Genomic DNA, 13,531 nt, shown 5'->3' with positions numbered 1-13,531 from the left:
GGTCAAAGGTGGAGCCAGGAAAACTCCCCACTATTCTTCCTTACCCATTTCCCTCATCACAGGTAAGGGTTCAGTGAACCTCTTTAAAATATACAAATTGAATATTGTATTGTTTGAAAATATAACCTGAAGAGTCATAACAGGTAGGAGTGTTTCCCTCTTCGTGCATTCATCCAGAATGCCAGTCAATTCAAATCGAATCTTGGGCCTGGATGGAGCAGGAGAAATTACTTACTAGTAATGCTCTTTCTATGGATTCTTCTCCCAGAGATTCCTCATCTTGATAGATGCCTATCCAGCGTCAGTTGCTTAGAAGGTTTTTCGATAGGGGGGCGTAATGCGCATCAACATCGTCGACTACTCCCTTGTAGAGGCCACGCCATTCCTTGATCGGACGCGACAACGGGCGTCATATCAAAGGATGAACCACGCACCATGCCTCAGTTCCCCACTTTGCTCCCAGATCATGGCTCAGCCTACAAGAAGAAACAAACAGCAAGGGAAAAGGCATTGAAACAACTGTAAAACACCAATGTTTGCTTACCTTACTCTTCAGCATCTCCACCTTGGAGATGGAACCAGAAGAAACTGGGCAGTGCAACCAGTTGCCTGCTGCTGCCCAAAGCTCTGCACTCTGCAACTCATGTCGTTGCACACAGAAACAGGACTGCAGAATGCTACAGGACTATGGTCCCTGAACTTCCAAGGGGTGTAAACTAGGAAGACAATGAGGAATCTGTCGGAGAAGAATCCATAGAAACAACATTACTGGTAATTTCTCCTTAAACGGATTGCCTTCTCCCACAGATTCCGCAAATTGATAGACTCCTAAAGCAGTAGCCATGCTGGGGGACTGCCCTACCAAAGTGTACATCTGCTCCACGACTCAAGTCCAGACTGTAATGCTTGGCAAAAGTGTGTAGAGAGGACTAAATTGCTATGTGACAGATGTCCCCGATAGACACTCCCATTTGAAAAGTAGAGGAAGCCACCACCCATCTGGTAGAGTGGGCCCTCAGTCCCGCTGGTACCTCCTTGCCTGCAGACTGATGGTATTAAGAAATGCATATCACTATTTGGTGCAATATAGTCTGCTTAGTTACTGCTTGACCCAACCTTGATTGTAAAAAGGCTACTAACTCAGCCTTTCATCCTTCCGAGGTCGATAAATGAGCACCACACACCGTGGGTAATAATAAGCAGCGCTCAGATACCCGAGGGTTCGTAGCGCTATATAAATGCTAAATTATAATAATTATTATTATTGTAACAACTGGTCATATTTCCTGAAGGGGCCGGTCCTGGCCAGGTAAAAGAAATCTGCACCCTCTTGGGGTCCGGGCTCTGGAGCCTCTCTTGATCCTTAGATGTATGGGGTGATGGGTAGAACGCTGGAAGGTCTATGTTCAGGCCCAGATGGAACTCGGGCACCTTCGGTAGAAACCTGCGATGCATGTTCGAGACCTTCCCTTTAAAAAAACTTCAAGAACTGATTTTTCTAAAGAGTGCTTGCAGTTCACTGACCCTCCTAGCGGATGTTATTGCCACCAAAAAAGCTGTCTTTAATGTGACTTGTCTGATGAAAGCTGAATGCAAAGGTTCAAAGGGAGCCACCATCAGAAAACTAAGCACTAGGTTCAGCTCCCACACTGGGACTATAGAAGGTGAAGGAGGGAAGAAATTGACAAGGCCCTTTAGTTATGTGCCATCACCGGGACAGTAAAGCAGGAGCCCTGTTCTGGCATCCTCTTAAAAATGGACAAAGCCACCAGATACCTTTTCACTGTGCCTACTTGTAGACCCGATTTGGCTAGGGTCAACAAAAACTCCATAACCGATGAAGTGGGGCATGCCATGGTGTCCACTCCTTTCTCCTTGTACCGAGTCACGTTGCAATGTGCTTTCTTATGTGCTTTCTAGTGGAACATGGAACCATAAGATGAAAGGTGAATCATGCTCAGCACAAGGGTGGAATGTTTGCATTCAATTGTTACAGTTGGGCATTGGGGCATGTGAGGATGTGCTGGGGGTTTTTCTATGTTTTTAACTTGCTTAATAAATATACGTTTCTGGCAATTTAAACGTATAAAGGAGGTTCTTTACATTGGCGACGAGGATCAGCAGACCCCCACCATCCATATACTCGTGCAGTGAAGGGAAATACCCTGCAGGAGGAAGAGTTCGAAGAAATGAAAATGTTGAATTTAAGAGCTATGCACAACGAGATTGGTTCAAGTTTGGCATCGAGTGGAAGAGAGAAAGAGCCATGGCGTAGCATAGACACAGCCAACCACTGAGTGAAAGCAGCGCATAACTCTATAACAGTTTTGTGCCCCGGCGGAAAGTTATATATACGAAGGGATAACGCACAAACAAACCTGAAAGAAACCTTTGGCAGCGGTGTACAAATACCATGCGGAACGCTACAACAGTTTGGTGGCTGTGCAAAGCTAGTGCTAGGAGAGGCCCCCAACTTAGAAGCCCACTCAAGGTTGGGCCACAAGGAACTGCAAATCGAACCCTGAGTTAAAAGTGTTGCTACAACACCCCTAGCAACTGGACGAAGTGCGGCCTAGCGTAGGACGAGTCAGCATGGCGTCCATAGCAATGATGCAACGTGCGGCCTGACTGAAGACGCGTTACCACAGAGTCCATAGCAACAAACACGTGTTTGTAATGAAACAAAGTACGGCCTAGCATTGGAGCGCAGCGTAAATAGCAACAAAACGAGTACGGCCGTGAGAAGGAAAGCAATGTCGGGTGTTGCGAAGGAATCAACACCCAAGTAAAGAAAATAATTGCACGCACTCCTAGGGCCCTAAGGGAAGGGCGCGTGTGCACACCAGTAAAGTTTTTATTTTCTCCCATGGTACAAGAAAAAAGTAAATGCATGACAAACAGCAAATATTGCACACAAAAGATAAACATAGCAGTTCAGTTTTGCGAGATTGGATCTGAATTAAGAAAGGAGTGGTGAAAAAGAAAGGGGATTTGTTATATAGCAAACTGGTACAAGTGACAAGTGTTGAAAGGGGCTGTAGGGTGCAGGGAGGTCAAGTGTGGAACCTGGCGAGGGTGGCAAAAATCAAGAAAGTGCAGTAGAAAGGTTCAGTTAGGAACAGATGGGCAAACCTAAGCATAGTTGTTCAACTGGTCTGGGTTAGGTGTGTCAGAGAAACAACTACCCACTGTATAAAGTTATGTTGGTGTCGCATGTATATAGTTATTGTTAGAGTGTTGGGTAGGGGAGGGAGATGTGTTGCAATGTGCCTTATTATGTACTTTCTAGTGGAATATGGAACCATAAGATGGAATGTGAACCATGCTCAGCACAAGGGTGGAATGTTTGCATTCAATAGTTACAGTTGGGCCTTGGGGCCTGTGAGGATGTGCTGGGGGGTTTTCTATGCTGTTAACTAGCTTAATAAATATATGTCTGTCAACTTAAACGTATAAAGGAACTTCTTTACACGAACCTTCTCCATCTGCAAGCATACAGAGACTTAGTGTATGTTCTACATGCAGCAAACAGTACCTCAAGTACCTCTTAATCGAGGTCCCAGTCCCTGTACCTCAGCCTCTCAAGAGCCACGCTTGTAGATTAGAAGGTCCGGGTGAAGCACATGGCTTGCCGACTGCGAAAAGAGGTCCAGCTTCCAAGGAAGCTGGAGAGAGGGCAGCTCCAGGAGTTTTGGGTACCATGTCCTCCTTGCACAGTCTGGGGCGATCTGGAGAACTCTGAATCTCTGTAACCTCCCGAGAACCTAGCAGATGATAGGGATTGTTGGGAATGCATAATGGAGAGTTTGAAGGTCCACTCCACTAGAAAAGCATCCCCCAACGCTCCTCTAGGGGGAAATTCTCTTGAGTAGAACTGCTTATACTTTGCGTTGATCCCAGTGGCAAACAGGTCTACCTCTGGGGTACCCCACTGAACAAAGATCTTTGAAGCAACCTCTGGGCATAGCTCCCACTCGTGGGAGGCAAAGCTCTGCCTGCAGAGAGCATCTGCCAACCCATTCTCTTCCCCTGCCAGGTGAACTGCAGAGGCTGAGAAGTTGTTCTCTAGCATCCAGAACCATAGCTGGAGGGCCTCACCGCACAGGGGGCAGTGATTTTACGCCTCCCTGCTTGTTGTGGTAGTGCATGGTCACTGCGTTGTCCGTCAACACCAGGACATCTTTCCCATGCAAACCCTGCGTCAGTGCCAGTCAGACCGCTTGCAGCTCCAGCATACTGATATATTGATGTGGTAGCATTTTTCCTCACAAGACCAATGGCTGCTCATCTGGAGAGTGTGGCAATGTGCACCTCATGCAGAGTCATAAGGCCGAGTAGACGCAAGAACTCCCAGGCCGGGAGACTGCAGGAGGTCAGGAAAAGACTGACCATCAGTGCTACGAGGAAAAGCCTTCCTCTCCCGGGTGTCCAAGACTGCTCTGATGAACTGGAGCTTTTGTGCCAATGAGGCCTGGGATTTCTTTACGTTCAGGGAGAAATCCAAGATGTGCAGTATTGAACAGGTATCCTCGAGATGCCTCAAAATCCGCTCTGGGGATTGTGCTCGGATCAGCCAATCGTCCAAATATGGGAATACAAAGACGCCCGCTCTCCTGATGTGAGTCGCTACTACTGCCATCAGCTTGTTAGAAACACTGGTGGAGGAGGGCAAGCCCAAGGGAGGTACTTTGAAATGATCATGTGACCACAATGTTGAACTTTAGGAATCGCCTGTGCTCCCTGTGGATGGGCAAGTGAAAAAAGACGCCCTGAAGGTCCAGGGCCACCAGTCAGTCTTGAAGCTGTACAGCCTGGAGAATCTCCCTTAAGGTCACCATCCTGAACTTGTCCTTCCTCAGGAATTTGTTTAATTCCTTGAGGTCTAGGATGGGACTGAGGCCACCCCCTTTCTTGGGAATTACGCAGTATCGGGAGTACCAGCCTGAGCCTACATCCTTGCTGGAACTGCCTCCACTGAGCCTTTCAACAGAAGGGCCGGCATATCTTCCAGTAACTCCTCTTCCGGCCGACGGGTCGCGGTGGGGTTTTGTCTGGAGGTCTTCTCTCAAACAGGAGCCAATAGCCCCACTCGATCAGTTGGAGGGCCCAGGAGTCGCAGGTAATCTCCTTCCACTTGGCCAAGAATCCAGAGATTCTCCCTCCAACTGGCGAAGTATGGTAAGAGACCTCAAAGAGGTTTTTGAGGCACTGTAGAAGCCAACACTGCTGCTTTCCTCTGGTGCCCTGCAGGAGTGCCTGGTCCGGATCGCCGGGGTTGTGATCCTTGGTGATATGCTGCGTAACCCAAACCACTCCATTCCCACTGGTCCGCTGACAGGCTAACGGCCCAGTGTACGGTGTGGTTGGTGGTCCTCAATGTGGTGGGTTTGGTGTGCTGGACCCTCTGGATGACCTATGGGTAAATCAAAGGAGAGGGTAAGCTACTGTGTCTTATGCTCTTCTCCCACCTCCCCTGCCCTCCCAGAGTATGCTGGCTGGCTCTGCAATTAATCCTGCTCACGTGTATATGAAAAGCGGTGTGCTGGTACTTCAAACAGGCATCCGTCTCCAGTTGCTTCACTAAGAGTGGTGACCCAAACCTGCTGCGGTGCACGATGCCTGTGAGAAGTGTCCTTTCTTTGCACGCTGCAATGCTCTTCCCATTGGCGTCAGCGCACGTTGTTTAATGCTTTAAAAATGTCCTTGCCTGTGCCTGTTTTAATATGTCTATAACCTTGAAGCAGCAGCGCTACGCAAGACGCGTTGCGAAAACGTCTCTTGCTTGGTTAACGTGTCCTTATGAATGGGTTGCTGACTTTTCCTTGTGTGCGATGCGCTCCTTTGCCGGGCGTTATTAACGTGTCTCTTCTCTTACTTCCAGGTTGTAAGCAGCGCGATGTTTGCTGCTGCGCTGGAAAGCCTCCCCGATGCGAAGATCAAGAGCGGATGTATAGGACAGCTGTCAGAGGTAAGCCGATGAGGGAGAATGCTGGGACACACCCTGATCACCGTTAACAGCTTACTTGTATTGTCTTTCTCTTCTCAGGAGCTGCGGAGGAACAGAGATGAAACGGACAGATTCCTGCTGCAGTTGTGGTAAGGTTCCTACGCGACGGCCAACTTCAGAATCCACATCAGGTAAGCGGAAGGAACTGCAATGCTGGAGCCGTGGACTCTGAATCCCGAATCGGAAAGCAAGCGTTACGCTGCATGCAGCTTCAGCCGGAGAAAAAGCCAAGCACTGGGTGTGGCCTACGGCGGGATTTAAATAGCCCTGGGCTGCACCCAGCACCACTAGACCACTATGGATACGTATGACTTGGTTTGCCAAGGGCCATCTTGGTTTCTGCCAGACATCCTGCTCTGGGGGCCATCTTGGCAGAGGCTTCTGCCAATGTAATGTCTGCAGATTGCAACCTACACCAGCCAGTAACCCTTAATGTCCAGGCCTTGCCCAAGGTATGTGCCTGAATTGATATTGAAATTGATATTGATATTTTATTTCTATCGCGCTCGAACACAAGTGTTTGAGCGCGACAAGGGATGGGAGGGGAACAGGGGAGAACAAAACAGCGATCTTACTAGGCCCAGTGACATTGAGAACGTCTAAGTGCATGGCAGAGGGGGAGGGGAAAAGTGCATGGAAGGGGGGAGAAGTGGAAAGTGCAAAGCATGGGACAAACAGATAAATAACAATAAATAAATAATAAAGGCAACAAACAATGGTAGTTCAGCCATCAATTTGCAAGTGCTAGGTTTAAGGCAGCAGACAGGGTAGGTCTGATAAATGCAGGAAGAAAAAGGGGGGGCTCTATGGGTACAGATACATACCCCAGTGCAAGGGCTGGCCCGGAGGCAGTGCGGGAGGGTGGCAGGGTGAGCAGGTACCTGGGCCCGGAGGACAGAGGGTGGCCAGGTGCACGGTGCCAAGAGAGAACAGATCAGCAGGGAAGAGGGGGAGCGAAGGCAGAAGAACATAGGAAGGGCTTGAGGTGTTTCCGGAACCGGAGATGGTTCTCCTCAAGTTTTAGAGTGGCAGGGAGGCTGTACCAGAGGGAGGCCCCAGCCGAAGACAGATCTACCCCCAAGCTTGTTTCTTTGAAAAATGACTGACCCTGAGGGAGTTAGAGGTAGAGGAGCGAAGAGCTTGAAAGGGGAGGTATTTGCGCAGGGATAGCTGAAGGTATTTTGGACCCAGGCCCCAGAAAGCCTTGTGGACAATGCAGAGGGTTTTGAATTTAATCCTTGCATCCACTGGGAGCCAATGGAGAGATTTCAGAGCTGGAGAGATACAATCCCAGGGCTTGAGGCCAAGGACAAGTCTCGCAGTCCTGTTCTAGATTAGTTGCAGAGGGCGGAGAGTAGAGGCAGGTAGACTTAGAAAGAGGATGTTACAATAGTCCAACAAAGAGAGATCCAATGATTTATGCTGGTGTTGTGATATTGGTAGAGGCACTCTTCTACATTTACTATGGGAATGTCCGAGAGTGCAATTGTTTTGGACAGATGTCCTGGATAGGATTGATTTCATTTTTGGAGTAACCTTGCAAAGGTCCGCAGCAAACATAATTTTGCTCTCGCATAAAGAAAGATGCGTCCGTGCTCGGAAACATACTTGCTGGATAGACAGGTAGCGATTAAGTTAATTCTCAGAATCTGGAAAAAAAGAAAAAAGCCTGATGTTGATGAGTGGTTAACTGAGTTACAAGTTTTATCACAGTATGATAAGATTTTGTTTGAAAATAAAGATAAAATAGGAGACTACAATAAGTTGTGGGGGCCATTTATGGTTCTTTATGATTGATATGATATTTGGGTTGTTCTAATGGATGAGGAATCTATGGGAGGAGATCGAATATGGTGGAGGTGTGTGGGTTTTTATTTATTTATTTATTTTTCCTTCTCGTTCTTTCCACTTGTGTTGTCTTTCGTGTTGTTTTATGTATACCTGTCTAAGTATTATGTTTCACTGGATATAGTTGATTTGGTGGACTAGATGATATATGATGATTAAGATATTCGGTACATTGGTTGCGTTGAATTCATGTGAAACATTAATTACTTATGTAAAGTTGTTACTGTTTATTGCAAATTTAATAAAGTGTTTAAAAAAACAAAAAAAAACAGAGAGAACCAGAGCTTGGGATACCATGAGCTTCTGGGGGAAGGAGAGGAAAGGCAGAGTACCTCTGAGGAGGTGCAGTAGGAAATGTGACTTTTTAGAGACCTCAGAGATGTGGGCGGAGAAGGATAGGGTGGAGTCAAAGATGACCCCGAGGTTCTTAGCTTTGCAGGTGGGGGCCTATAGGAGAAGGGCCAAGCAAGGCTGGCCAGAGAGTGAGAGAGAGGAGAGGATGGTGAAGGTGTGCCGATGAGGAGGATCTCCGTCTTGCTGGCATTCCAACAAAGATCATTGGCGGCACACCAATCTTGAATGCAAGTTAGGCAATCAGAGATGAGAGAGGGAGAGGAGGTGGCAGAGGGCAGCCTGAAAATGAGTTGAGTGTCGTCAGCGTAGTACTGGAAATTTGAGCAGAAAGTGGCAATGCAGTGGGCGAGAGTTGCCAGGTATTGGTTGAAAAGCCTGGGCGAGAGGTTAGACCCCTGGGGAACACCACAGATAGAGAGGAAGATATGAGTGCTTGTGTTCTGTTAGGGATCATGGCAGCACTCCCCTCCAAAGCTCCCCCAAGGAGAGCTATACCCGCCCCTGGTCGCCCCAGGTGATTGCAGTGGCAGCGTTCTAGTAGGCATGAAGCATGTATGTTCTCTGCTGGTTAGCAGGTGCGGTCTAACACGTTATAGCCTTTCCAGTTGACCAGATAGTAGATCTTCCGTATTACTATTTTGGAATCTAGAATGTCCCTGACCTCGTATTCAGCCTCTTCTCCCTGTGTTTCTATCAGAGGGGGCTGCTTTAGGGAATTCCGAGTACCCGGGTGCATGGGTTTTAACATTGATACGTGAAAGACTGGATGCATACGAAGTGTAGAAGGCAATTCCAGTTTTACAGCCACAGGGTTAATGATGGACTTTATGGGATATGGGCTGATGTACCTTGCATGAAACTTACGGGGCCCTTTTAATTGGATATGATATTTATAACGCGCTTAATACCCCGAGGTTTCTTAGCACGGATCTGGGGATCGAACCTGTGTTGCTCAGTGTCGTCTTGCATCCAAGGTGAGCACATTACCCCTAAGCTATCCTCCCGAGAATTGACTTGGATGTGTTTTGTGGCAACCCACACTTTATCTCCTACTTGGTATCTGGGGCTCCTAGATTCTTTTCTTATCTGCGAAGCGTTTGTGAGCAGCTTTTGATTCATGGAGGGTCTGGATGGTCGTTTCCAGGGTTTCCTTAGTGCTCATATGCAGGGTGCTGATAGCGGGCATTTCTAATGGTACAGGTGAGTCAAGGGCTGTAGTGCGGGGATCTCTCACATGTAGGAAATAAAAGGTGCCAAACGTGTAGAGCTATGGATGGTGTTATTATACGCATACTCTGCTGCCCTCAAGAGATTCACCCAACTTGAGTCTACTTGAGAAAGCATGCATCACAGATATTGTTCAAGGGTTTGGTTCGTCCTTTCAGTCTCACCATCAGTCTGTGGGTGATGACTGGTGGATAAGCCAACTTCAATCTGGGCATTAGCACAACAGCTTCTCCAGAACTTGGAAACAAACTGACTTCCCCGGTCGGATAGAACTACTGATGGAAAACCGTGTAGTTTGACAACACTTGTTAAAAATGTCTGTGCCAAGACCCCGGCACTTGGTAATCCTTTTGAGGCGATGAAATGTGCCATCTTAGTTAAAAGGTCAACGACAACCAGTATTGTGTTATAATCATTGCAAGGTGGCAAGTCCGAATTGAAGTCCAACGAGATGGTATGCCACGAGGCCGGTGGAATGTACTGAGTAGCCCTTGCGGCTTGTTTCTAGGTGTCTTATTTGTGGCACAGATATCACAGGTTTTTAAGTATTGTATAACATCTTTCCACTGCGTAGGCCCCCAAAAACTCTGCCGGATTCTTGCCATAGTTTTTGAAATTCCCAAATGGACTGCTGTAAGTGTGTCATGGTAGGTCTGGAGGGCTTGATTATGCATTGTCGGACTTGGTAGATACAAGCGTTCCTGGTAATATGGGAGGCTGTTATTTTCTATTCGCAGAGCCCCCTGGGAAACCCATGCTTGCATTTGGTCTGGTTTCATGGTCTTTCTGACTTCATCCAGTAGTACAGCCAAAGCGAGTGACCTGACACAGCTCCCAACAGCTTTTCTTCTGGTATTATTGGAACTGGTGCAGGACTTGCATGTACATCTTCCCCTTTAGTGTCCCAGCCTATTTGAGAAAGCGCATCCGCTTTTCCATTCCGAACACCTGGACGGTAAGTCACCGTGAAATTGTACACAGTAAAAAACTGTGCCCACCGTAGTTGGCAATGGGATTGTGCCTCGCCCGACCATAAGAATTTTAAGTTGCAGTGATCGGTCAGCACAGTGACACTGTGATGTGCCCCGAGGAGATAATGTCGCCATTCCTTGAAGGTCGGCCTTTATGGCGAGCAATTCTTCGTCAGTCACAGCATAGTTCAGTTCAGCTGGATAGAACTTCTTAGACCAGAATGCTACCGGATGTCATTGGTGAGATTCAGGGTCTCGTTGAGACAGGACTGCTCCCATAGCAACACTAGATGCATCTGTCTCGACCAGATATCGAAGTTCAGGGTCTGGATGCATCAGTATTGGAGCAGTGGTAAGTCAGTGCTTGAGTTGCAGAAAAGGCCTTCTCGGCTTCAGCATTCCAATTGAAAGTTCTTTTTTCCGGAGCAATGCAGTGAATGGATAAATGGATGGACATGTCCAAAAAGTCTGCGATAAACCGCCTGTAAAAATTGGCGAAACCCAGGAAGCTCTGGACTGCGTTGACCGAGGTGGGTGTAGGCCACTGGAGTATTGCTTCCACCTGCAGATTGACCATTTGTACCCCTGGGGGAGTCAGGATAAATCCTAAAAAGTCTTCCTTGGTTACATAGAATTCACATTTCTCAAGCTTGGCATACAGGTGGTGCTGACATAATCTTTCAAAGACAGCCTTCACATGGTGTACATGTTCTTCCCGGGTCGTAGAGTAAATCAGAATGTCATCTATGTATACCATAGCACAAACAACCAGTAATTCCCTTAAGGCATCGTTCATAAAGAACTGAAATGCAGTTGGCGTGTTGCACAGCCCGAAGGGCATGACAGTGTATTCGAACAACCAAAACGTGTGCGGAAGGCCGTCTTCCACTCATCACCGTCCTTCACGCGAACCAGATGATACACCCCTCTGAGTTCAAGCTTTGGATAGATTTTAGGTTGCTTCACTTGGTCCAGTAGCACCAGAATCAGCAGTAGAGGGTATAGATTCTTGATGGTGATTTTGTTGAACCCTCTAATCTATACAAGTTCTGTGGTCCCCCTCCTTCTTGGGGATGAAGAAGAGTGCCAAGAAAGTGAATGTCTTAGATGGTCGAATAAACCCATTTGCCAGATACTGATCTAAGTAGCTGCGCAAATGTTGGTTCGCCTTTTCTCCGTAAGCACATACGCAACTGCATGGCGCTTCAGCTCCTGGGACCAGGTCCATTTGGCAGTCATAGGGCCTGTGCAGCGGCAGGGTGTTCGCTTGTTCATTCTGGAAGACGTCCTTGTAGGCCTCGTACTCCGGGGGCAGTAGTCCCCTGATACTAATTACCACCTTGTGTTCCTGGTTCTATGTTTCGGTCTTTGGCACACGGGTATTGACGGTTGTGGGTGGGTAGCAAGTCTACACACATTCGGCGGAGAAGGTCAACGTGTGGGTTTGCCAGTCTATGGCCGGGTTATGGCACTTCAATCAGGGCAAGCCTAATATGAGCTGGAACTCAGGTGCATTTATCAAGTCAAAAATGATGTGTTCCCGATGGCCGTCGTGGCATAACAATACAACCTTTCTGGTACACTGGGTCACGGGTCCTGAGGACAGCTGTGTTCCGTCTACGGAAACTATGTTGTCAGCCTTTTCCCTCTTTTGGATGGGAACCCCTATCCGTAAGGGCCACAGTGATGCCCATATAGTTCCCTAATGCTCCAGTCAATATATGCTTCTAAGGCAAGCATCCATTGAGGCTGTTCAGGGCAAAGTAGAATTACCAGTGTTGTAAGATGCGAGACCGTTGATATCTTCTCCTTTCCTGACAAGCTGATCTCTACTCTTGTCGTGCTGTAGAGTTTTCTGATGACTCCTTTGGTTCTATTGTGCCTATATCAATAGCTCCCAGTGGTTTCCAAAGTCTTTCAGGAAGAGTCCTGCCTTGCCACAATACAAACGAAGTTGTTGATGTCTGCGTCACTCTCTATCCTCTTTGGTTAAGGGTCCTCTTACACTGCCCAACTGCATGGGCTCTGGCGGGTTCTCAGTGGTTCGGGACGACACCTTACGAGAACGGTCAGACCGTCTCTCCTGTAGCCAGTGATCAAGCTGCACCACTAAGTCTATGTATTCTGCACATCGTTCGGGTGGATTCACTACCTGTGCCAGGACATCTTTCAATTCACTACGGAGACCCCAGCAAAATAGGGTGGTTCTTTTCTCTTCTGGGCAGTTGGTCTCGGCTACCAGCCGTTTAAAAGTGGTGATATAAACCAATAGGTCCTGGGATCCCTTTCGCAGAGCCAACAATTCCCCATCTAGAGCTTGTCCTTGGGTTCTGTGGGCGAAGAGCTGGTCTAACTCCTGCTGGAAACCTGCAAAGTTATACAAGATGGGGTCATCCCGGTTAACCAGCGCCACTCACCAACTGGCTGCATGCCCTCCCAGGTAGGAGGACAAAGGCAACCTTGTTTTGTCCGGTCGGAAATGCCCCTGGTCGGCACAAAAAATTTTGTCGGCACTGGTTCATAAGAATGGCATGCCTTTGTGGTTCTCCCAGGAATCTTTCAGGAGGAGCTAAGGGAACAGTGGCGGGGGTAGTTACTTGTATTTGAGGTGATGCTGCTGCAGTGCTATCGGGTAGGCCTGGTATGCTTGGGTTCTAGTCAGGTGTTTCTCTAGTTCCTCTGTTCTCTCTCGGTTTACAACTAGCTCCTTCCTCATAGCATTAGTTTCAGAGCGGGCAGCGTGTACCTCTGCCCGCAATTTGCCTAGCAATGCTCCCAACTGATCGACTTCCAACGCCATGACACTCAGGCAGGGTGTTGCATGTGGGCTTAGCATTCTGTAACGCTAACCTCTGGTGCCCTGCATGAGTGCCTGATCCACATCGCCGGGGTAGTGATCATTGGTGATATGTTGCATAACCCAAACCACTCCCTTCCACTCTTCCGCTGACAGGCTAAAGGTACAGAGTATGGTGTGGTTGAGAGTGATTTGGTGGTCCTCAATGTGGTGGTTTTGGTGTGCTGGACACACTGGATGACCTATGGGTAAATCAAAGGAGAGGGTAAGACACAAGAGGCATTTGTAGCCTTGAGGGCCATACTCCCTGAAGCGAAGTCATTCTTT

Source organism: Ambystoma mexicanum, chromosome 1p (assembly GCF_040938575.1).
Source record: "Ambystoma mexicanum isolate Mex_15411 chromosome 1p, UKY_AmexF1_1, whole genome shotgun sequence".
Classification (NCBI taxonomy): Eukaryota; Metazoa; Chordata; class Amphibia; order Caudata; family Ambystomatidae; genus Ambystoma; species Ambystoma mexicanum.
This window is presented reverse-complemented; position numbering follows the sequence as displayed.